At 40.6% G+C, this 24,233-nt stretch overlaps 15 non-coding genes across 15 annotated transcripts; 11 read left to right on the forward strand and 4 right to left on the reverse strand.

The window, feature by feature from the left end:
- Positions 1–513: 513 nt before the first annotated feature.
- On the forward strand, positions 514–586 carry Trnar-acg (transfer RNA arginine (anticodon ACG)). Its single transcript has one exon. It is a non-coding gene; the product is annotated as a tRNA-Arg (tRNA).
- Positions 587–908: 322 nt separating this feature from the next.
- LOC130661390 (U2 spliceosomal RNA) lies at positions 909–1,100 on the forward strand. Its single transcript, XR_008988583.1, has one exon. It is a non-coding gene; the product is annotated as a U2 spliceosomal RNA (small nuclear RNA).
- Positions 1,101–1,285: 185 nt separating this feature from the next.
- LOC130660342 (U1 spliceosomal RNA) lies at positions 1,286–1,450 on the forward strand. Its single transcript, XR_008987542.1, has one exon. It is a non-coding gene; the product is annotated as a U1 spliceosomal RNA (small nuclear RNA).
- A 328-nt stretch (positions 1,451–1,778) lies between these two features.
- Positions 1,779–1,897, reverse strand: LOC130659115 (5S ribosomal RNA). Its single transcript, XR_008986327.1, has one exon. It is a non-coding gene; the product is annotated as a 5S ribosomal RNA (ribosomal RNA).
- A 4,468-nt stretch (positions 1,898–6,365) lies between these two features.
- Positions 6,366–6,438, forward strand: Trnar-acg (transfer RNA arginine (anticodon ACG)). Its single transcript has one exon. It is a non-coding gene; the product is annotated as a tRNA-Arg (tRNA).
- Positions 6,439–6,760: 322 nt separating this feature from the next.
- LOC130661391 (U2 spliceosomal RNA) lies at positions 6,761–6,952 on the forward strand. Its single transcript, XR_008988584.1, has one exon. It is a non-coding gene; the product is annotated as a U2 spliceosomal RNA (small nuclear RNA).
- A 185-nt stretch (positions 6,953–7,137) lies between these two features.
- On the forward strand, positions 7,138–7,302 carry LOC130660344 (U1 spliceosomal RNA). Its single transcript, XR_008987543.1, has one exon. It is a non-coding gene; the product is annotated as a U1 spliceosomal RNA (small nuclear RNA).
- A 328-nt stretch (positions 7,303–7,630) lies between these two features.
- On the reverse strand, positions 7,631–7,749 carry LOC130658392 (5S ribosomal RNA). The gene has a single exon (XR_008985608.1). It is a non-coding gene; the product is annotated as a 5S ribosomal RNA (ribosomal RNA).
- A 4,860-nt stretch (positions 7,750–12,609) lies between these two features.
- Positions 12,610–12,801, forward strand: LOC130661392 (U2 spliceosomal RNA). The gene has a single exon (XR_008988585.1). It is a non-coding gene; the product is annotated as a U2 spliceosomal RNA (small nuclear RNA).
- Positions 12,802–12,986: 185 nt separating this feature from the next.
- LOC130660345 (U1 spliceosomal RNA) lies at positions 12,987–13,151 on the forward strand. The gene has a single exon (XR_008987544.1). It is a non-coding gene; the product is annotated as a U1 spliceosomal RNA (small nuclear RNA).
- A 328-nt stretch (positions 13,152–13,479) lies between these two features.
- LOC130658393 (5S ribosomal RNA) lies at positions 13,480–13,598 on the reverse strand. The gene has a single exon (XR_008985609.1). It is a non-coding gene; the product is annotated as a 5S ribosomal RNA (ribosomal RNA).
- Positions 13,599–18,066: 4,468 nt separating this feature from the next.
- Trnar-acg (transfer RNA arginine (anticodon ACG)) lies at positions 18,067–18,139 on the forward strand. The gene has a single exon. It is a non-coding gene; the product is annotated as a tRNA-Arg (tRNA).
- Positions 18,140–18,461: 322 nt separating this feature from the next.
- Positions 18,462–18,653, forward strand: LOC130661394 (U2 spliceosomal RNA). Its single transcript, XR_008988587.1, has one exon. It is a non-coding gene; the product is annotated as a U2 spliceosomal RNA (small nuclear RNA).
- Positions 18,654–18,838: 185 nt separating this feature from the next.
- LOC130660346 (U1 spliceosomal RNA) lies at positions 18,839–19,003 on the forward strand. The gene has a single exon (XR_008987545.1). It is a non-coding gene; the product is annotated as a U1 spliceosomal RNA (small nuclear RNA).
- Positions 19,004–19,331: 328 nt separating this feature from the next.
- On the reverse strand, positions 19,332–19,450 carry LOC130658394 (5S ribosomal RNA). Its single transcript, XR_008985610.1, has one exon. It is a non-coding gene; the product is annotated as a 5S ribosomal RNA (ribosomal RNA).
- Positions 19,451–24,233: the final 4,783 nt, after the last annotated feature.

Genomic DNA, 24,233 nt, shown 5'->3' on the forward strand with positions numbered 1-24,233 from the left:
ACATTACCGTGTAAATGAGATATAATTTAAGACGGTGCGAAGTATGCGGACGTAAAAGTACCACTCCCGGGAATTGATTTGGCGCGAAAACAGAAATGTGTGTTTCTGTACATCGTGTAATGTCCGTTTTGGGTGCCGCGACTATGCGAAAGCATGTTAATTTTTATTTGTAGTACGACGCAATAGTCTGCAAGAGAAGCTGCTGGAGTTTGAGGTCTTCAGCATTACATCTAGTCTGTTAATTTGGGCTTCTTCCGCGCTCGTGTTAGGATTTTCATAAAGCGTTCTTTGGTTTGCGTTGCGTATGTCGGCCTACATCATCGACACGGCCTGTTTCCGGCTATTAGGAGCAATTCATATATTGGGCACTGCGTTTCGACTTTTTTATTAGACCACAGTAAAAAAATTCACTCACAGAAGTCCCTTTCTTTCATGGCTACAAACACGAAGAATTCTGTCGTAAGTAAAACGAATGCGCAAGCCAAAATGACGATGGGGCGAAGTCATAAGCATGGCCCTGTGGCCCAATGGATAAGGCATCTGACTACGAATCAGGGGATTCCAGGTTCGACTCCTGGCAGGGTCGCACTGTCGCATTTCGGCTGCATGGTCTACTGTGTAACGCGCGCGCACGTTCTGGCGTAATGCGTTGATAAACGGAATGTACGCAGACATATTGGAAAGTAATATCACGCACTTAGTATCGCCGCCTTTGTTAGCATTCATGTAAGTTACCATCCACTCGCTACAGTCGCTCTCCATCCTACGGCTAAATCAACAGCCGTGATTTTTACTATGTCGCCGTCCATCCGTACGCGGTGACAGTTGTAAGCTTTACAGTAACGTGACATGCTCCACAAGCAGTTACGGTGTGTGGACGATGCCTATCATGGCAACGCTTGTTCTTTATCGCTTCTCGGCCTAATGGCTAAGATCAAGTGTAGTATCTGTTCTTATCAGTTTAATATCTGGTAGGCCATTCTCTGAATGGTCAGTATATTAATCTGATTTTTGGCCTTGGGTCATGGAGGTGGATTCATTCACGCCGTGACCACGGGTTGCCTTGGTGTTGCACTATTACCGATGGCGGCCCACATAAGCAATAAAAGAATAATAGCAGTCCTCTTTCCGACGGCACTCTGCATAGTCTACGGCGGGAACAAAACGCGTACACTGGGGGAGAATACAGCCTATGCCCCGCGACACGGCAGTTTATAACACACTCAAGCCACAAGCATTAACAAACTTTGAAGGGTACCCTCATGCTACGGTGCAGTTCCAACTCATACTTACCTGACGGGGAAGTAAAGACTGATCAATGAGGGTTTTCTTCCAGAGTGAGGCTCTTGCATTGCACTACGCTTGGGCTGACCTCTGCGATTACTGCAAACGTCAGTAACTCGACCGTACAATTTCTGGTAGTGGGGGCCTGCGTCCGCGCTCGCCCCCTCCTTAAGTCAAAATGAATGAGCTTAGAAAAGTTGCGCGGCCAAATGTCGGTGGTGACTTAAACGCTAAGGTAAAACCTCGCTTGGCTGTTACGAAACGTGATTGCGATATAAGTCCTCGGAAGGCGGCGGAATTTTATTTTATTTGCCATTCCGTCAGGGTTATTGGATGATCGGCAATAGATCGAGTTTGTATGCATTTGAAAGCTCTTTTTTCTCGTACTATCACCTGAAAATGTCGTAGGAAAATGTCATAGGAAACACTTTCAACAACCGCCACGTTCCTTAATTGTTATAACAAGAAATATATCACAGCAAATGAAAATGAAAAGCCTACGACACCGGGAGTTCCCAGGCGGTCCCCCATCCAAGTACTATCCCGGCCCGACGATGCTGAACTTCCGTGATCAGACGAGAACGGGTGTGTTCATCGTGGTATGGCCGTAGACATTAGTAGGTGCAAATACGTGCAATTTATTTTGACGTTGTGATCAAATTTTTTTATTTAATTTCTTTGAGTTACTTAGGACAAGGCGTATGCATGGATTATCTATTAGACTTTAAGGTTATAGTTTTGTGAAAAAAACAATGTTTTTTTAAAGATGTGTGGCTATAAAAATAGCCGTTGTTTTCTGAGTGTAGCGGTTTACTTCTTCTGTCCTTTGTCGTTCTTCTTTGGGAGTAAGACAGCTTGAATGTTTGGCAAAACACCACCAGCTGCAATGGTTACACCGCTCAAAAGTTTGTTTAATTCTTCATCATTACGAACAGCCAATTGTAAATGTCTTGGAATAATCCTAGCTTTTTTGTTGTCTCTTGCTGCGTTACCAGCCAACTCCAATATCTCAGCAGATAAATATTCCAAGACGGCTGCTAAGTAAACTGGTGCTCCAGATCCAATTCGGTTAGCATAGTGCCCTCTACGAAGGAATCTATGCACTCTACCGACTGGAAATTGAAGTCCAGCTCTTGAGGATCTTGTCTTGGCTTTAGCCTTAGCTTTTCCACCTTTTCCACGTCCAGACATAACTGCGATTTGATTTGTAAGTTAATACAAAAACGTACGAATATTTAACGTAAGTGTTAACGAAATAAACTTTACTCGTTTTTTCATCATAAAAATAGGATCGAAATCATGTTTTTTTAACCAATCATAATTAAGTATTAAACAAAAGATTTTTTTTTTAACCAATTAAATTGCGTATCGGCGTTTTCGGATCGAATTCGATCCGATTTTTTTACTTATAAACAAAAAGTTTTGACTTGCAGTTTAATGCTTATTTACAAGTTAAGTAGCAAAAATTTTTAACCATGTCTGACGCAGCAGCTAAAGGAGGAAAACAGGCACCTAAAGTAGCCAAGAAAGGTGAAAAAAGAGCCGGCAAAAAAGGAGGAAAGATTGGTGGAACTGGTGAAAAGAAACGCAAGAGAAAGAGAAAGGAAAGTTATGCTATTTACATCTACAATGTTTTGAAACAAGTTCACCCAGATGTCGGAGTTTCAAGCAAAGCTATGAGCATCATAAACTCATTTGTCAACGACATCTTTGAGCGCATTGCTTCCGAAGCTTCGCGTTTGGCTCTTCAAAACAAAAAGTCGACCATCTCTTCTCGTGAAATTCAAACCGCAGTACGTCTTCTCTTGCCTGGAGAACTTGCAAAACACGCAGTCAGTGAAGGAACAAAAGCCGTCACAAAATACACAAGCAGCAAGTAAACCAACGTCTACCAAACACAAACGGTCTTTTTTAAGACCACACATCTTTAAAAAAACATTTACTTGGCGTCACTACAAGTTAACCGAAGTTAATAAAACTTCTAAATAATGTGCTTAAGAACACTAGCCTACATTTAAAATACTTCCCCATGTGTGTGTGGATTAGCTTCACTTTTCATACGTATTATTAGCTGTACTTGCAGAAAAGACAAGTACATTGATCCATGTTATTGCTTACATTTAACTTAACCCAGCTTTTCACGGAAACACTCCCAGGCAAATTAACCCTACAAAGTATTTCTAAATTTTTTTTGTGTCATATATGACATAGTATCGTATAGCAATAAATGTAACTGTGACAAGACTTTACACATTGTGTAATTTGGAAGCGTGCACAAAGTAATGTTTTAAAAGATTTGTGGCTATAAAAATAGCCGTTTTTGTTGAGCAATGACAACGCTTAACCTCCGAATCCGTAAAGAGTTCTTCCTTGACGTTTTAAGGCATAAACAACATCCATAGCGGTAACGGTCTTGCGTTTAGCGTGCTCTGTGTAGGTTACAGCATCACGAATAACATTCTCTAAGAAAACCTTCAGTACACCTCTGGTTTCCTCATAGATAAGGCCAGAGATACGTTTGACACCACCTCGTCGAGCAAGACGCCGAATAGCAGGTTTTGTGATTCCCTGAATGTTATCACGAAGAATTTTTCGGTGACGTTTAGCACCTCCTTTTCCCAATCCTTTACCTCCTTTTCCGCGTCCAGACATATTGATATAGTTGCGTACAGAACGAGTACAAAAACAACGTTTGAGTTAACAGAATTCAGACAGCTTTAAAAAGAGGCCATAAAATTACCTACTGCTCGTGGAAACACCCTAATTAACCAATAGAGTTGCGTCATTACAAAATGTTCCGAACATTTTGTACATTTTTTTAAGTAAAACTGTAGTTTTTTTAAAAATTCGTGGTCTTAATGTTTCAGTAAGGCAATAAATTTGGCATCGTTGGAATTCGCCAAACCTTCTGCTACTTACTAAAAAAAAAAAAAGTCAAAAGCTTTTGTGTATCAGAAGATACAGCCGTTTTCCCGTAGCCAAAAAACACAGATTTTATAAAAATGTTAAAGTAATGAGCGTAATGTCATTATGCAGCCAATCAGAAATTACTTTCTTAGCACCAATCAAATGGTTTGTTTTGAACCTTAGCTGTCAATCAATATGAGAAATAAAACTTTGGCGCGATAGTGCATTTTAGACCGTCTTGTGTATCCGTACTACATCGACTTCTTAAAATATGGCTCGTACAAAGCAAACTGCACGTAAATCTACTGGAGGAAAGGCTCCACGAAAACAACTCGCCACTAAAGCTGCGAGGAAAAGCGCACCAGCTACTGGAGGAGTGAAAAAACCACATCGTTACAGACCTGGTACAGTTGCTCTCAGAGAAATCAGAAGATACCAGAAGTCAACCGAGCTCTTGATCCGCAAGTTGCCTTTCCAGCGTCTTGTGCGAGAAATTGCTCAGGACTTCAAAACAGATCTGCGATTCCAGAGCACAGCCGTTATGGCTCTGCAAGAGGCTTCTGAAGCGTACCTTGTTGGCTTGTTCGAGGATACTAACTTGTGTGCCATTCACGCAAAACGAGTTACAATCATGCCTAAAGACATCCAGTTGGCAAGAAGAATTCGTGGGGAACGTGCCTAAGCATCTTACCAAACAAAAAACGGCTATTTTTATAGCCACACATCCATAAAAAATATTACGGCTAGCTTTTTATATCAAACTTTGTCCTGCTTTCTGTTTAAATTTTATGCTACATAAAAATTTTATGCTACATAAAGTTTGACAATGTTAAAAATATGAAGGGCAAGAAAAGTAAAAGCAAGAAAATAAGAAATTTAAAAACGAAAATACTTAAACTTAGGGAATCTAATCTTAAATTTACTCTTTTTTAACTGTTTAAGTGACTTAAACAAGTTTAACTTTGTACCAAGATAATGTTTTTTTGTAAATGTGTGGCTATAAAAATAGCCGTTTGTTAATGTAATAGCCAGATACACACAAATTATTTTTTTGCGGTCTTCTTTGCTGCCTTTTTGGGAGTCTTTTTGACCTTCTTTGCTGCAGGTTTTTTAGCAACAGGCTTCTTTGTGGGTTTCTTAGCTGCTGGTTTCTTAGCCGAGGCTTTCTTTGTGGCAGGCTTCTTTGCTGCTTTCTTTGGCGTGCTCTTCTTTGCTGGCTTCTTTTTTGGTGTACTTTTCTTTGCAGTAGGCTTCTTTGCCGTTGGCTTTTTTGCTGCGGCCTTTTTCTTAGGTTTTTCTTTTTTTACCTGACCTAGCTTGAATGATCCAGAAGCACCAGTGCCTTTAGTTTGAATCAAATCGCCTGATGTTACTCCTCGTTTAAGAGCCATTTTCAGATGATGATCTGAGTTTTCAGCAACTTTGTAATTTGCATGAATATATTTTGTAATAGCTTGGCGAGATGAACCACCGCGTTCCTTTAGGGTAGCGATAGCAGCCTTGATCATGTCCACATATTTAGGGTGATCAGCTGTCTTCTTTGCAGCAGGTTTCTTCTTGGGTGCGATTTTCTTTGGAGAAGCTGCTTCACTCATTTTTAATGTTTTCTTACAACAATCCAACGATAAACGATGCTTGTTATCACAGTAGAAGTATACTAAACATTACCGTGTAAATGAGATATAATTTAAGACGGTGCGAAGTATGCGGACGTAAAAGTACCACTCCCGGGAATTGATTTGGCGCGAAAACAGAAATGTGTGTTTCTGTACATCGTATAATGTCCGTTTTGGGTGCCGCGACTATGCGAAAGCATGTTAATTTTTATTTGTAGTACGACGCAATAGTCTGCAAGAGAAGCTGCTGGAGTTTGAGGTCTTCAGCATTACATCTAGTCTGTTAATTTGGGCTTCTTCCGCGCTCGTGTTAGGATTTTCATAAAGCGTTCTTTGGTTTGCGTTGCGTATGTCGGCCTACATCATCGACACGGCCTGTTTCCGGCTATTAGGAGCAATTCATATATTGGGCACTGCGTTTCGACTTTTTTATTAGACCACAGTAAAAAAATTCACTCACAGAAGTCCCTTTCTTTCATGGCTACAAACACGAAGAATTCTGTCGTAAGTAAAACGAATGCGCAAGCCAAAATGACGATGGGGCGAAGTCATAAGCATGGCCCTGTGGCCCAATGGATAAGGCATCTGACTACGAATCAGGGGATTCCAGGTTCGACTCCTGGCAGGGTCGCACTGTCGCATTTCGGCTGCATGGTCTACTGTGTAACGCGCGCGCACGTTCTGGCGTAATGCGTTGATAAACGGAATGTACGCAGACATATTGGAAAGTAATATCACGCACTTAGTATCGTCGCCTTTGTTAGCATTCATGTAAGTTACCATCCACTCGCTACAGTCGCTCTCCATCCTACGGCTAAATCAACAGCCGTGATTTTTACTATGTCGCCGTCCATCCGTACGCGGTGACAGTTGTAAGCTTTACAGTAACGTGACATGCTCCACAAGCAGTTACGGTGTGTGGACGATGCCTATCATGGCAACGCTTGTTCTTTATCGCTTCTCGGCCTAATGGCTAAGATCAAGTGTAGTATCTGTTCTTATCAGTTTAATATCTGGTAGGCCATTCTCTGAATGGTCAGTATATTAATCTGATTTTTGGCCTTGGGTCATGGAGGTGGATTCATTCACGCCGTGACCACGGGTTGCCTTGGTGTTGCACTATTACCGATGGCGGCCCACATAAGCAATAAAAGAATAATAGCAGTCCTCTTTCCGACGGCACTCTGCATAGTCTACGGCGGGAACAAAACGCGTACACTGGGGGAGAATACAGCCTATGCCCTGCGACACGGCAGTTTATAACACACTCAAGCCACAAGCATTAACAAACTTTGAAGGGTACCCTCATGCTACGGTGCAGTTCCAACTCATACTTACCTGACGGGGAAGTAAAGACTGATCAATGAGGGTTTTCTTCCAGAGTGAGGCTCTTGCATTGCACTACGCTTGGGCTGACCTCTGCGATTACTGCAAACGTCAGTAACTCGACCGTACAATTTCTGGTAGTGGGGGCCTGCGTCCGCGCTCGCCCCCTCCTTAAGTCAAAATGAATGAGCTTAGAAAAGTTGCGCGGCCAAATGTCGGTGGTGACTTAAACGCTAAGGTAAAACCTCGCTTGGCTGTTACGAAACGTGATTGCGATACAAGTCCTCGGAAGGCGGCGGAATTTTATTTTATTTGCCATTCCGTCAGGGTTATTGGATGATCGGCAATAGATCGAGTTTGTATGCATTTGAAAGCTCTTTTTTCTCGTACTATCACCTGAAAATGTCGTAGGAAAATGTCATAGGAAACACTTTCAACAACCGCCACGTTCCTTAATTGTTATAACAAGAAATATATCACAGCAAATGAAAATGAAAAGCCTACGACACCGGGAGTTCCCAGGCGGTCCCCCATCCAAGTACTATCCCGGCCCGACGATGCTTAACTTCCGTGATCAGACGAGAACGGGTGTGTTCATCGTGGTATGGCCGTAGACATTAGTAGGTGCAAATACGTGCAATTTATTTTGACGTTGTGATCAAATTTTTTTATTTAATTTCTTTGAGTTACTTAGGACAAGGCGTATGCATGGATTATCTATTAGACTTTAAGGTTATAGTTTTGTGAAAAAAACAATGTTTTTTTAAAGATGTGTGGCTATAAAAATAGCCGTTGTTTTCTGAGTGTAGCGGTTTACTTCTTCTGTCCTTTGTCGTTCTTCTTTGGGAGTAAGACAGCTTGAATGTTTGGCAAAACACCACCAGCTGCAATGGTTACACCGCTCAAAAGTTTGTTTAATTCTTCATCATTACGAACAGCCAATTGTAAATGTCTTGGAATAATCCTAGCTTTTTTGTTGTCTCTTGCTGCGTTACCAGCCAACTCCAATATCTCAGCAGATAAATATTCCAAGACGGCTGCTAAGTAAACTGGTGCTCCAGATCCAATTCGGTTAGCATAGTGCCCTCTACGAAGGAATCTATGCACTCTACCGACTGGAAATTGAAGTCCAGCTCTTGAGGATCTTGTCTTGGCTTTAGCCTTAGCTTTTCCACCTTTTCCACGTCCAGACATAACTGCGATTTGATTTGTAAGTTAATACAAAAACGTACGAATATTTAACGTAAGTGTTAACGAAATAAACTTTACTCGTTTTTTCATCATAAAAATAGGATCGAAATCATGTTTTTTTAACCAATCATAATTAAGTATTAAACAAAAGATTTTTTTTTTAACCAATTAAATTGCGTATCGGCGTTTTCGGATCGAATTCGATCCGATTTTTTTACTTATAAACAAAAAGTTTTGACTTGCAGTTTAATGCTTATTTACAAGTTAAGTAGCAAAAATTTTTAACCATGTCTGACGCAGCAGCTAAAGGAGGAAAACAGGCACCTAAAGTAGCCAAGAAAGGTGAAAAAAGAGCCGGCAAAAAAGGAGGAAAGATTGGTGGAACTGGTGAAAAGAAACGCAAGAGAAAGAGAAAGGAAAGTTATGCTATTTACATCTACAATGTTTTGAAACAAGTTCACCCAGATGTCGGAGTTTCAAGCAAAGCTATGAGCATCATGAACTCATTTGTCAACGACATCTTTGAGCGCATTGCTTCCGAAGCTTCGCGTTTGGCTCTTCAAAACAAAAAGTCGACCATCTCTTCTCGTGAAATTCAAACCGCAGTACGTCTTCTCTTGCCTGGAGAACTTGCAAAACACGCAGTCAGTGAAGGAACAAAAGCCGTCACAAAATACACAAGCAGCAAGTAAACCAACGTCTACCAAACACAAACGGTCTTTTTTAAGACCACACATCTTTAAAAAAACATTTACTTGGCGTCACTACAAGTTAACCGAAGTTAATAAAACTTCTAAATGTGCTTAAGAACACTAGCCTACATTTAAAATACTTCCCCATGTGTGTGTGGATTAGCTTCACTTTTCATACGTATTATTAGCTGTACTTGCAGAAAAGACAAGTACATTGATCCATGTTATTGCTTACATTTAACTTAACCCAGCTTTTCACGGAAACACTCCCAGGCAAATTAACCCTACAAAGTATTTCTAAATTTTTTTTGTGTCATATATGACATAGTATCGTATAGCAATAAATGTAACTGTGACAAGACTTTACACATTGTGTAATTTGGAAGCGTGCACAAAGTAATGTTTTAAAAGATTTGTGGCTATAAAAATAGCCGTTTTTGTTGAGCAATGACAACGCTTAACCTCCGAATCCGTAAAGAGTTCTTCCTTGACGTTTTAAGGCATAAACAACATCCATAGCGGTAACGGTCTTGCGTTTAGCGTGCTCTGTGTAGGTTACAGCATCACGAATAACATTCTCTAAGAAAACCTTCAGTACACCTCTGGTTTCCTCATAGATAAGGCCAGAGATACGTTTGACACCACCTCGTCGAGCAAGACGCCGAATAGCAGGTTTTGTGATTCCCGGAATGTTATCACGAAGAATTTTTCGGTGACGTTTAGCACCTCCTTTTCCCAATCCTTTACCTCCTTTTCCGCGTCCAGACATATTGATATAGTTGCGTACAGAACGAGTACAAAAACAACGTTTGAGTTAACAGAATTCAGACAGCTTTAAAAAGAGGCCATAAAATTACCTACTGCTCGTGGAAACACCCTAATTAACCAATAGAGTTGCGTCATTACAAAATGTTCCGAACATTTTGTACATTTTTTTAAGTAAAACTGTAGTTTTTTTAAAAATTCGTGGTCTTAATGTTTCAGTAAGGCAATAAATTTGGCATCGTTGGAATTCGCCAAACCTTCTGCTACTTACTAAAAAAAAAAAAAGTCAAAAGCTTTTGTGTATCAGAAGATACAGCCGTTTTCCCGTAGCCAAAAAACACAGATTTTATAAAAATGTTAAAGTAATGAGCGTAATGTCATTATGCAGCCAATCAGAAATTACTTTCTTAGCACCAATCAAATGGTTTGTTTTGAACCTTAGCTGTCAATCAATATGAGAAATAAAACTTTGGCGCGATAGTGCATTTTAGACCGTCTTGTGTATCCGTACTACATCGACTTCTTAAAATATGGCTCGTACAAAGCAAACTGCACGTAAATCTACTGGAGGAAAGGCTCCACGAAAACAACTCGCCACTAAAGCTGCGAGGAAAAGCGCACCAGCTACTGGAGGAGTGAAAAAACCACATCGTTACAGACCTGGTACAGTTGCTCTCAGAGAAATCAGAAGATACCAGAAGTCAACCGAGCTCTTGATCCGCAAGTTGCCTTTCCAGCGTCTTGTGCGAGAAATTGCTCAGGACTTCAAAACAGATCTGCGATTCCAGAGCACAGCCGTTATGGCTCTGCAAGAGGCTTCTGAAGCGTACCTTGTTGGCTTGTTCGAGGATACTAACTTGTGTGCCATTCACGCAAAACGAGTTACAATCATGCCTAAAGACATCCAGTTGGCAAGAAGAATTCGTGGGGAACGTGCCTAAGCATCTTACCAAACAAAAAACGGCTATTTTTATAGCCACACATCCATAAAAAATATTACGGCTAGCTTTTTATATCAAACTTTGTCCTGCTTTCTGTTTAAATTTTATGCTACATAAAAATTTTATGCTACATAAAGTTTGACAATGTTAAAAATATGAAGGGCAAGAAAAGTAAAAGCAAGAAAATAAGAAATTTAAAAACGAAAATACTTAAACTTAGGGAATCTAATCTTAAATTTACTCTTTTTTAACTGTTTAAGTGACTTAAACAAGTTTAACTTTGTACCAAGATAATGTTTTTTTGTAAATGTGTGGCTATAAAAATAGCCGTTTGTTAATGTAATAGCCAGATACACACAAATTATTTTTTTGCGGTCTTCTTTGCTGCCTTTTTGGGAGTCTTTTTGACCTTCTTTGCTGCAGGTTTTTTAGCAACAGGCTTCTTTGTGGGTTTCTTAGCTGCTGGTTTCTTAGCCGAGGCTTTCTTTGTGGCAGGCTTCTTTGCTGCTTTCTTTGGCGTGCTCTTCTTTGCTGGCTTCTTTTTTGGTGTACTTTTCTTTGCAGTAGGCTTCTTTGCCGTTGGCTTTTTTGCTGCGGCCTTTTTCTTAGGTTTTTCTTTTTTTACCTGACCTAGCTTGAATGATCCAGAAGCACCAGTGCCTTTAGTTTGAATCAAATCGCCTGATGTTACTCCTCGTTTAAGAGCCATTTTCAGATGATGATCTGAGTTTTCAGCAACTTTGTAATTTGCATGAATATATTTTGTAATAGCTTGGCGAGATGAACCACCGCGTTCCTTTAGGGTAGCGATAGCAGCCTTGATCATGTCCACATATTTAGGGTGATCAGCTGTCTTCTTTGCAGCAGGTTTCTTCTTGGGTGCGATTTTCTTTGGAGAAGCTGCTTCACTCATTTTTAATGTTTTCTTACAACAATCCAACGATAAACGATGCTTGTTATCACAGTAGAAGTATACTAAACATTACCGTGTAAATGAGATATAATTTAAGACGGTGCGAAGTATGCGGACGTAAAAGTACCACTCCCGGGAATTGATTTGGCGCGAAAACAGAAATGTGTGTTTCTGTACATCGTATAATGTCCGTTTTGGGTGCCGCGACTATGCGAAAGCATGTTAATTTTTATTTGTAGTACGACGCAATAGTCTGCAAGAGAAGCTGCTGGAGTTTGAGGTCTTCAGCATTACATCTAGTCTGTTAATTTGGGCTTCTTCCGCGCTCGTGTTAGGATTTTCATAAAGCGTTCTTTGGTTTGCGTTGCGTATGTCGGCCTACATCATCGACACGGCCTGTTTCCGGCTATTAGGAGCAATTCATATATTGGGCACTGCGTTTCGACTTTTTTATTAGACCACAGTAAAAAAATTCACTCACAGAAGTCCCTTTCTTTCATGGCTACAAACACGAAGAATTCTGTCGTAAGTAAAACGAATGCGCAAGCCAAAATGACGATGGGGCGAAGTCATAAGCATGGCCCTGTGGCCCAATGGATAAGGCATCTGACTACGAATCAGGGGATTCCAGGTTCGACTCCTGGCAAGGTCGCACTGTCGCATTTCGGCTGCATGGTCTACTGTGTAACGCGCGCGCACGTTCTGGCGTAATGCGTTGATAAACGGAATGTACGCAGACATATTGGAAAGTAATATCACGCACTTAGTATCGTCGCCTTTGTTAGCATTCATGTAAGTTACCATCCACTCGCTACAGTCGCTCTCCATCCTACGGCTAAATCAACAGCCGTGATTTTTACTATGTCGCCGTCCATCCGTACGCGGTGACAGTTGTAAGCTTTACAGTAACGTGACATGCTCCACAAGCAGTTACGGTGTGTGGACGATGCCTATCATGGCAACGCTTGTTCTTTATCGCTTCTCGGCCTAATGGCTAAGATCAAGTGTAGTATCTGTTCTTATCAGTTTAATATCTGGTAGGCCATTCTCTGAATGGTCAGTATATTAATCTGATTTTTGGCCTTGGGTCATGGAGGTGGATTCATTCACGCCGTGACCACGGGTTGCCTTGGTGTTGCACTATTACCGATGGCGGCCCACATAAGCAATAAAAGAATAATAGCAGTCCTCTTTCCGACGGCACTCTGCATAGTCTACGGCGGGAACAAAACGCGTACACTGGGGGAGAATACAGCCTATGCCCCGCGACACGGCAGTTTATAACACACTCAAGCCACAAGCATTAACAAACTTTGAAGGGTACCCTCATGCTACGGTGCAGTTCCAACTCATACTTACCTGACGGGGAAGTAAAGACTGATCAATGAGGGTTTTCTTCCAGAGTGAGGCTCTTGCATTGCACTACGCTTGGGCTGACCTCTGCGATTACTGCAAACGTCAGTAACTCGACCGTACAATTTCTGGTAGTGGGGGCCTGCGTCCGCGCTCGCCCCCTCCTTAAGTCAAAATGAATGAGCTTAGAAAAGTTGCGCGGCCAAATGTCGGTGGTGACTTAAACGCTAAGGTAAAACCTCGCTTGGCTGTTACGAAACGTGATTGCGATATAAGTCCTCGGAAGGCGGCGGAATTTTATTTTATTTGCCATTCCGTCAGGGTTATTGGATGATCGGCAATAGATCGAGTTTGTATGCATTTGAAAGCTCTTTTTTCTCGTACTATCACCTGAAAATGTCGTAGGAAAATGTCATAGGAAACACTTTCAACAACCGCCACGTTCCTTAATTGTTATAACAAGAAATATATCACAGCAAATGAAAATGAAAAGCCTACGACACCGGGAGTTCCCAGGCGGTCCCCCATCCAAGTACTATCCCGGCCCGACGATGCTTAACTTCCGTGATCAGACGAGAACGGGTGTGTTCATCGTGGTATGGCCGTAGACATTAGTAGGTGCAAATACGTGCAATTTATTTTGACGTTGTGATCAAATTTTTTTATTTAATTTCTTTGAGTTACTTAGGACAAGGCGTATGCATGGATTATCTATTAGACTTTAAGGTTATAGTTTTGTGAAAAAAACAATGTTTTTTTAAAGATGTGTGGCTATAAAAATAGCCGTTGTTTTCTGAGTGTAGCGGTTTACTTCTTCTGTCCTTTGTCGTTCTTCTTTGGGAGTAAGACAGCTTGAATGTTTGGCAAAACACCACCAGCTGCAATGGTTACACCGCTCAAAAGTTTGTTTAATTCTTCATCATTACGAACAGCCAATTGTAAATGTCTTGGAATAATCCTAGCTTTTTTGTTGTCTCTTGCTGCGTTACCAGCCAACTCCAATATCTCAGCAGATAAATATTCCAAGACGGCTGCTAAGTAAACTGGTGCTCCAGATCCAATTCGGTTAGCATAGTGCCCTCTACGAAGGAATCTATGCACTCTACCGACTGGAAATTGAAGTCCAGCTCTTGAGGATCTTGTCTTGGCTTTAGCCTTAGCTTTTCCACCTTTTCCACGTGCAGACATAACTGCGATTTGATTTGTAAGTTAATACAAAAACGTACGAATATTTAACGTAAGTGTTAACGAAATAAACTTTACTCGTTTTTTCATCATAAAAATAGGATCGAAATCATGTTTTTTTAACCAATCATAATTAAGTATTAAACAAAAGATTTTTTTTTTAACCAATTAAATTGCGTATCGGCGTTTTCGGATCGAATTCGATCCGATTTTTTTACTTATAAACAAAAAGTTTTGACTTGCAGTTTAATGCTTATTTACAAGTTAAGTAGCAAAAATTTTTAACCATGTCTGACGCAGCAGCTAAAGGAGGAAAACAGGCACCTAAAGTAGCCAAGAAAGGTGAAAAAAGAGCCGGCAAAAAAGGAGGAAAGATTGGTGGAACTGGTGAAAAGAAACGCAAGAGAAAGAGAAAGGAAAGTTATGCTATTTACATCTACAATGTTTTGAAACAAGTTCACCCAGATGTCGGAGTTTCAAGCAAAGCTATGAGCATCATGAACTCATTTGTCAACGACATCTTTGAGCGCATTGCTTCCGAAGCTTCGCGTTTGGCTCTTCAAAACAAAAAGTCGACCATCTCTTCTCGTGAAATTCAAACCGCAGTACGTCTTCTCTTGCCTGGAGAACTTGCAAAACACGCAGTCAGTGAAGGAACAAAAGCCGTCACAAAATACACAAGCAGCAAGTAAACCAACGTCTACCAAACACAAACGGTCTTTTTTAAGACCACACATCTTTAAAAAAACATTTACTTGGCGTCACTACAAGTTAACCGAAGTTAATAAAACTTCTAAATAATGTGCTTAAGAACACTAGCCTACATTTAAAATACTTCCCCATGTGTGTGTGGATTAGCTTCACTTTTCATACGTATTATTAGCTGTACTTGCAGAAAAGACAAGTACATTGATCCATGTTATTGCTTACATTTAACTTAACCCAGCTTTTCACGGAAACACTCCCAGGCAAATTAACCCTACAAAGTATTTCTAAATTTTTTTTGTGTCATATATGACATAGTATCGTATAGCAATAAATGTAACTGTGACAAGACTTTACACATTGTGTAATTTGGAAGCGTGCACAAAGTAATGTTTTAAAAGATTTGTGGCTATAAAAATAGCCGTTTTTGTTGAGCAATGACAACGCTTAACCTCCGAATCCGTAAAGAGTTCTTCCTTGACGTTTTAAGGCATAAACAACATCCATAGCGGTAACGGTCTTGCGTTTAGCGTGCTCTGTGTAGGTTACAGCATCACGAATAACATTCTCTAAGAAAACCTTCAGTACACCTCTGGTTTCCTCATAGATAAGGCCAGAGATACGTTTGACACCACCTCGTCGAGCAAGACGCCGAATAGCAGGTTTTGTGATTCCCTGAATGTTATCACGAAGAATTTTTCGGTGACGTTTAGCACCTCCTTTTCCCAATCCTTTACCTCCTTTTCCGCGTCCAGACATATTGATATAGTTGCGTACAGAACGAGTACAAAAACAACGTTTGAGTTAACAGAATTCAGACAGCTTTAAAAAGAGGCCATAAAATTACCTACTGCTCGTGGAAACACCCTAATTAACCAATAGAGTTGCGTCATTACAAAATGTTCCGAACATTTTGTACATTTTTTTAAGTAAAACTGTAGTTTTTTTAAAAATTCGTGGTCTTAATGTTTCAGTAAGGCAATAAATTTGGCATCGTTGGAATTCGCCAAACCTTCTGCTACTTACTAAAAAAAAAAAAAGTCAAAAGCTTTTGTGTATCAGAAGATACAGCCGTTTTCCCGTAGCCAAAAAACACAGATTTTATAAAAATGTTAAAGTAATGAGCGTAATGTCATTATGCAGCCAATCAGAAATTACTTTCTTAGCACCAATCAAATGGTTTGTTTTGAACCTTAGCTGTCAATCAATATGAGAAATAAAACTTTGGCGCGATAGTGCATTTTAGACCGTCTTGTGTATCCGTACTACATCGACTTCTTAAAATATGGCTCGTACAAAGCAAACTGCACGTAAATCTACTGGAGGAAAGGCTCCACGAAAACAACTCGCCACTAAAGCTGCGAGGAAAAGCGCACCAGCTACTGGAGGAGTGAAAAAACCACATCGTTACAGACCTGGTACAGTTGCTCTCAGAGAAATCAGAAGATACCAGAAGTCAACCGAGCTCTTGATCCGCAAGTTGCCTTTCCAGCGTCTTGTGCGAGAAATTGCTCAGGACTTCAAAACAGATCTGCGATTCCAGAGCACAGCCGTTATGGCTCTGCAAGAGGCTTCTGAAGCGTACCTTGTTGGCTTGTTCGAGGATACTAACTTGTGTGCCATTCACGCAAAACGAGTTACAATCATGCCTAAAGACATCCAGTTGGCAAGAAGAATTCGTGGGGAACGTGCCTAAGCATCTTACCAAACAAAAAACGGCTATTTTTATAGCCACACATCCATAAAAAATATTACGGCTAGCTTTTTATATCAAACTTTGTCCTGCTTTCTGTTTAAATTTTATGCTACATAAAAATTTTATGCTACATAAAGTTTGACAATGTTAAAAATATGAAGGGCAAGAAAAGTAAAAGCAAGAAAATAAGAAATTTAAAAACGAAAATACTTAAACTTAGGGAATCTAATCTTAAATTTACTCTTTTTTAACTGTTTAAGTGACTTAAACAAGTTTAACTTTGTACCAAGATAATGTTTTTTTGTAAATGTGTGGCTATAAAAATAGCCGTTTGTTAATGTAATAGCCAGATACACACAAATTATTTTTTTGCGGTCTTCTTTGCTGCCTTTTTGGGAGTCTTTTTGACCTTCTTTGCTGCAGGTTTTTTAGCAACAGGCTTCTTTGTGGGTTTCTTAGCTGCTGGTTTCTTAGCCGAGGCTTTCTTTGTGGCAGGCTTCTTTGCTGCTTTCTTTGGCGTGCTCTTCTTTGCTGGCTTCTTTTTTGGTGTACTTTTCTTTGCAGTAGGCTTCTTTGCCGTTGGCTTTTTTGCTGCGGCCTTTTTCTTAGGTTTTTCTTTTTTTACCTGACCTAGCTTGAATGATCCAGAAGCACCAGTGCCTTTAGTTTGAATCAAATCGCCTGATGTTACTCCTCGTTTAAGAGCCATTTTCAGATGATGATCTGAGTTTTCAGCAACTTTGTAATTTGCATGAATATATTTTGTAATAGCTTGGCGAGATGAACCACCGCGTTCCTTTAGGGTAGCGATAGCAGCCTTGATCATGTCCACATATTTAGGGTGATCAGCTGTCTTCTTTGCAGCAGGTTTCTTCTTGGGTGCGATTTTCTTTGGAGAAGCTGCTTCACTCATTTTTAATGTTTTCTTACAACAATCCAACGATAAACGATGCTTGTTATCACAGTAGAAGTATACTAAACATTACCGTGTAAATGAGATATAATTTAAGACGGTGCGAAGTATGCGGACGTAAAAGTACCACTCCCGGGAATTGATTTGGCGCGAAAACAGAAATGTGTGTTTCTGTACATCGTATAATGTCCGTTTTGGGTGCCGCGACTATGCGAAAGCATGTTAATTTTTATTTGTAGTACGACGCAATAGTCTGCAAGAGAAGCTGCTGGAGTTTGAGGTCTTCAGCATTACATCTAGTCTGTTAATTTGGGCTTCTTCCGCGCTCGTGTTAGGATTTTCATAAAGCGTTCTTTGGTTTGCGTTGCGTATGTCGGCCTACATCATCGACACGGCCTGTTTCCGGCTATTAGGAGCAATTCATATATTGGGCACTGCGTTTCGACTTTTTTATTAGACCACAGTAAAAAAATTCACTCACAGAAGTCCCTTTCTTTCATGGCTACAAACACGAAGAATTCTGTCGTAAGTAAAACGAATGCGCAAGCCAAAATGACGATGGGGCGAAGTCATAAGCATGGCCCTGTGGCCCAATGGATAAGGCATCTGACTACGAATCAGGGGATTCCAGGTTCGACTCCTGGCAGGGTCGCACTGTCGCATTTCGGCTGCATGGTCTACTGTGTAACGCGCGCGCACGTTCTGGCGTAATGCGTTGATAAACGGAATGTACGCAGACATATTGGAAAGTAATATCACGCACTTAGTATCGTCGCCTTTGTTAGCATTCATGTAAGTTACCATCCACTCGCTACAGTCGCTCTCCATCCTACGGCTAAATCAACAGCCGTGATTTTTACTATGTCGCCGTCCATCCGTACGCGGTGACAGTTGTAAGCTTTACAGTAACGTGACATGCTCCACAAGCAGTTACGGTGTGTGGACGATGCCTATCATGGCAACGCTTGTTCTTTATCGCTTCTCGGCCTAATGGCTAAGATCAAGTGTAGTATCTGTTCTTATCAGTTTAATATCTGGTAGGCCATTCTCTGAATGGTCAGTATATTAATCTGATTTTTGGCCTTGGGTCATGGAGGTGGATTCATTCACGCCGTGACCACGGGTTGCCTTGGTGTTGCACTATTACCGATGGCGGCCCACATAAGCAATAAAAGAATAATAGCAGTCCTCTTTCCGACGGCACTCTGCATAGTCTACGGCGGGAACAAAACGCGTACACTGGGGGAGAATACAGCCTATGCCCCGCGACACGGCAGTTTATAACACACTCAAGCCACAAGCATTAACAAACTTTGAAGGGTACCCTCATGCTACGGTGCAGTTCCAACTCATACTTACCTGACGGGGAAGTAAAGACTGATCAATGAGGGTTTTCTTCCAGAGTGAGGCTCTTGCATTGCACTACGCTTGGGCTGACCTCTGCGATTACTGCAAACGTCAGTAACTCGACCGTACAATTTCTGGTAGTGGGGGCCTGCGTCCGCGCTCGCCCCCTCCTTAAGTCAAAATGAATGAGCTTAGAAAAGTTGCGCGGCCAAATGTCGGTGGTGACTTAAACGCTAAGGTAAAACCTCGCTTGGCTGTTACGAAACGTGATTGCGATATAAGTCCTCGGAAGGCGGCGGAATTTTATTTTATTTGCCATTCCGTCAGGGTTATTGGATGATCGGCAATAGATCGAGTTTGTATGCATTTGAAAGCTCTTTTTTCTCGTACTATCACCTGAAAATGTCGTAGGAAAATGTCATAGGAAACACTTTCAACAACCGCCACGTTCCTTAATTGTTATAACAAGAAATATATCACAGCAAATGAAAATGAAAAGCCTACGACACCGGGAGTTCCCAGGCGGTCCCCCATCCAAGTACTATCCCGGCCCGACGATGCTTAACTTCCGTGATCAGACGAGAACGGGTGTGTTCATCGTGGTATGGCCGTAGACATTAGTAGGTGCAAATACGTGCAATTTATTTTGACGTTGTGATCAAATTTTTTTATTTAATTTCTTTGAGTTACTTAGGACAAGGCGTATGCATGGATTATCTATTAGACTTTAAGGTTATAGTTTTGTGAAAAAAACAATGTTTTTTTAAAGATGTGTGGCTATAAAAATAGCCGTTGTTTTCTGAGTGTAGCGGTTTACTTCTTCTGTCCTTTGTCGTTCTTCTTTGGGAGTAAGACAGCTTGAATGTTTGGCAAAACACCACCAGCTGCAATGGTTACACCGCTCAAAAGTTTGTTTAATTCTTCATCATTACGAACAGCCAATTGTAAATGTCTTGGAATAATCCTAGCTTTTTTGTTGTCTCTTGCTGCGTTACCAGCCAACTCCAATATCTCAGCAGATAAATATTCCAAGACGGCTGCTAAGTAAACTGGTGCTCCAGATCCAATTCGGTTAGCATAGTGCCCTCTACGAAGGAATCTATGCACTCTACCGACTGGAAATTGAAGTCCAGCTCTTGAGGATCTTGTCTTGGCTTTAGCCTTAGCTTTTCCACCTTTTCCACGTCCAGACATAACTGCGATTTGATTTGTAAGTTAATACAAAAACGTACGAATATTTAACGTAAGTGTTAACGAAATAAACTTTACTCGTTTTTTCATCATAAAAATAGGATCGAAATCATGTTTTTTTAACCAATCATAATTAAGTATTAAACAAAAGATTTTTTTTTTAACCAATTAAATTGCGTATCGGCGTTTTCGGATCGAATTCGATCCGATTTTTTTACTTATAAACAAAAAGTTTTGACTTGCAGTTTAATGCTTATTTACAAGTTAAGTAGCAAAAATTTTTAACCATGTCTGACGCAGCAGCTAAAGGAGGAAAACAGGCACCTAAAGTAGCCAAGAAAGGTGAAAAAAGAGCCGGCAAAAAAGGAGGAAAGATTGGTGGAACTGGTGAAAAGAAACGCAAGAGAAAGAGAAAGGAAAGTTATGCTATTTACATCTACAATGTTTTGAAACAAGTTCACCCAGATGTCGGAGTTTCAAGCAAAGCTATGAGCATCATGAACTCATTTGTCAACGACATCTTTGAGCGCATTGCTTCCGAAGCTTCGCGTTTGGCTCTTCAAAACAAAAAGTCGACCATCTCTTCTCGTGAAATTCAAACCGCAGTACGTCTTCTCTTGCCTGGAGAACTTGCAAAACACGCAGTCAGTGAAGGAACAAAAGCCGTCACAAAATACACAAGCAGCAAGTAAACCAACGTCTACCAAACACAAACGGTCTTTTTTAAGACCACACATCTTTAAAAAAACATTTACTTGGCGTCACTACAAGTTAACCGAAGTTAATAAAACTTCTAAATAATGTGCTTAAGAACACTAGCCTACATTTAAAATACTTCCCCATGTGTGTGTGGATTAGCTTCACTTTTCATACGTATTATTAGCTGTACTTGCAGAAAAGACAAGTACATTGATCCATGTTATTGCTTACATTTAACTTAACCCAGCTTTTCACGGAAACACTCCCAGGCAAATTAACCCTACAAAGTATTTCTAAATTTTTTTTGTGTCATATATGACATAGTATCGTATAGCAATAAATGTAACTGTGACAAGACTTTACACATTGTGTAATTTGGAAGCGTGCACAAAGTAATGTTTTAAAAGATTTGTGGCTATAAAAATAGCCGTTTTTGTTGAGCAATGACAACGCTTAACCTCCGAATCCGTAAAGAGTTCTTCCTTGACGTTTTAAGGCATAAACAACATCCATAGCGGTAACGGTCTTGCGTTTAGCGTGCTCTGTGTAGGTTACAGCATCACGAATAACATTCTCTAAGAAAACCTTCAGTACACCTCTGGTTTCCTCATAGATAAGGCCAGAGATACGTTTGACACCACCTCGTCGAGCAAGACGCCGAATAGCAGGTTTTGTGATTCCCTGAATGTTATCACGAAGAATTTTTCGGTGACGTTTAGCACCTCCTTTTCCCAATCCTTTACCTCCTTTTCCGCGTCCAGACATATTGATATAGTTGCGTACAGAACGAGTACAAAAACAACGTTTGAGTTAACAGAATTCAGACAGCTTTAAAAAGAGGCCATAAAATTACCTACTGCTCGTGGAAACACCCTAATTAACCAATAGAGTTGCGTCATTACAAAATGTTCCGAACATTTTGTACATTTTTTTAAGTAAAACTGTAGTTTTTTTAAAAATTCGTGGTCTCAATGTTTCAGTAAGGCAATAAATTTGGCATCGTTGGAATTCGCCAAACCTTCTGCTACTTACTAAAAAAAAAAAAAGTCAAAAGCTTTTGTGTATCAGAAGATACAGCCGTTTTCCCGTAGCCAAAAAACACAGATTTTATAAAAATGTTAAAGTAATGAGCGTAATGTCATTATGCAGCCAATCAGAAATTACTTTCTTAGCACCAATCAAATGGTTTGTTTTGAACCTTAGCTGTCAATCAATATGAGAAATAAAACTTTGGCGCGATAGTGCATTTTAGACCGTCTTGTGTATCCGTACTACATCGACTTCTTAAAATATGGCTCGTACAAAGCAAACTGCACGTAAATCTACTGGAGGAAAGGCTCCACGAAAACAACTCGCCACTAAAGCTGCGAGGAAAAGCGCACCAGCTACTGGAGGAGTGAAAAAACCACATCGTTACAGACCTGGTACAGTTGCTCTCAGAGAAATCAGAAGATACCAGAAGTCAACCGAGCTCTTGATCCGCAAGTTGCCTTTCCAGCGTCTTGTGCGAGAAATTGCTCAGGACTTCAAAACAGATCTGCGATTCCAGAGCACAGCCGTTATGGCTCTGCAAGAGGCTTCTGAAGCGTACCTTGTTGGCTTGTTCGAGGATACTAACTTGTGTGCCATTCACGCAAAACGAGTTACAATCATGCCTAAAGACATCCAGTTGGCAAGAAGAATTCGTGGGGAACGTGCCTAAGCATCTTACCAAACAAAAAACGGCTATTTTTATAGCCACACATCCATAAAAAATATTACGGCTAGCTTTTTATATCAAACTTTGTCCTGCTTTCTGTTTAAATTTTATGCTACATAAAAATTTTATGCTACATAAAGTTTGACAATGTTAAAAATATGAAGGGCAAGAAAAGTAAAAGCAAGAAAATAAGAAATTTAAAAACGAAAATACTTAAACTTAGGGAATCTAATCTTAAATTTACTCTTTTTTAACTGTTTAAGTGACTTAAACAAGTTTAACTTTGTACCAAGATAATGTTTTTTTGTAAATGTGTGGCTATAAAAATAGCCGTTTGTTAATGTAATAGCCAGATACACACAAATTATTTTTTTGCGGTCTTCTTTGCTGCCTTTTTGGGAGTCTTTTTGACCTTCTTTGCTGCAGGTTTTTTAGCAACAGGCTTCTTTGTGGGTTTCTTAGCTGCTGGTTTCTTAGCCGAGGCTTTCTTTGTGGCAGGCTTCTTTGCTGCTTTCTTTGGCGTGCTCTTCTTTGCTGGCTTCTTTTTTGGTGTACTTTTCTTTGCAGTAGGCTTCTTTGCCGTTGGCTTTTTTGCTGCGGCCTTTTTCTTAGGTTTTTCTTTTTTTACCTGACCTAGCTTGAATGATCCAGAAGCACCAGTGCCTTTAGTTTGAATCAAATCGCCTGATGTTACTCCTCGTTTAAGAGCCATTTTCAGATGATGATCTGAGTTTTCAGCAACTTTGTAATTTGCATGAATATATTTTGTAATAGCTTGGCGAGATGAACCACCGCGTTCCTTTAGGGTAGCGATAGCAGCCTTGATCATGTCCACATATTTAGGGTGATCAGCTGTCTTCTTTGCAGCAGGTTTCTTCTTGGGTGCGATTTTCTTTGGAGAAGCTGCTTCACTCATTTTTAATGTTTTCTTACAACAATCCAACGATAAACGATGCTTGTTATCACAGTAGAAGTATACTAAACATTACCGTGTAAATGAGATATAATTTAAGACGGTGCGAAGTATGCGGACGTAAAAGTACCACTCCCGGGAATTGATTTGGCGCGAAAACAGAAATGTGTGTTCTGTACATCGTATAATGTCCGTTTTGGGTGCCGCGACTATGCGAAAGCATGTTAATTTTTATTTGTAGTACGACGCAATAGTCTGCAAGAGAAGCTGCTGGAGTTTGAGGTCTTCAGCATTACATCTAGTCTGTTAATTTGGGCTTCTTCCGCGCTCGTGTTAGGATTTTCATAAAGCGTTCTTTGGTTTGCGTTGCGTATGTCGGCCTACATCATCGACACGGCCTGTTTCCGGCTATTAGGAGCAATTCATATATTGGGCACTGCGTTTCGACTTTTTTATTAGACCACAGTAAAAAAATTCACTCACAGAAGTCCCTTTCTTTCATGGCTACAAACACGAAGAATTCTGTCGTAAGTAAAACGAATGCGCAAGCCAAAATGACGATGGGGCGAAGTCATAAGCATGGCCCTGTGGCCCAATGGATAAGGCATCTGACTACGAATCAGGGGATTCCAGGTTCAACTCCTGGCAGGGTCGCACTGTCGCATTTCGGCTGCATGGTCTACTGTGTAACGCGCGCGCACGTTCTGGCGTAATGCGTTGATAAACGGAATGTACGCAGACATATTGGAAAGTAATATCACGCACTTAGTATCGTCGCCTTTGTTAGCATTCATGTAAGTTACCATCCACTCGCTACAGTCGCTCTCCATCCTACGGCTAAATCAACAGCCGTGATTTTTACTATGTCGCCGTCCATCCGTACGCGGTGACAGTTGT

The sequence above is a fragment of the Hydractinia symbiolongicarpus genome, chromosome 9 (genome assembly GCF_029227915.1).
Source record: "Hydractinia symbiolongicarpus strain clone_291-10 chromosome 9, HSymV2.1, whole genome shotgun sequence".
NCBI lineage: Eukaryota > Metazoa > Cnidaria > Hydrozoa > Anthoathecata > Hydractiniidae > Hydractinia > Hydractinia symbiolongicarpus.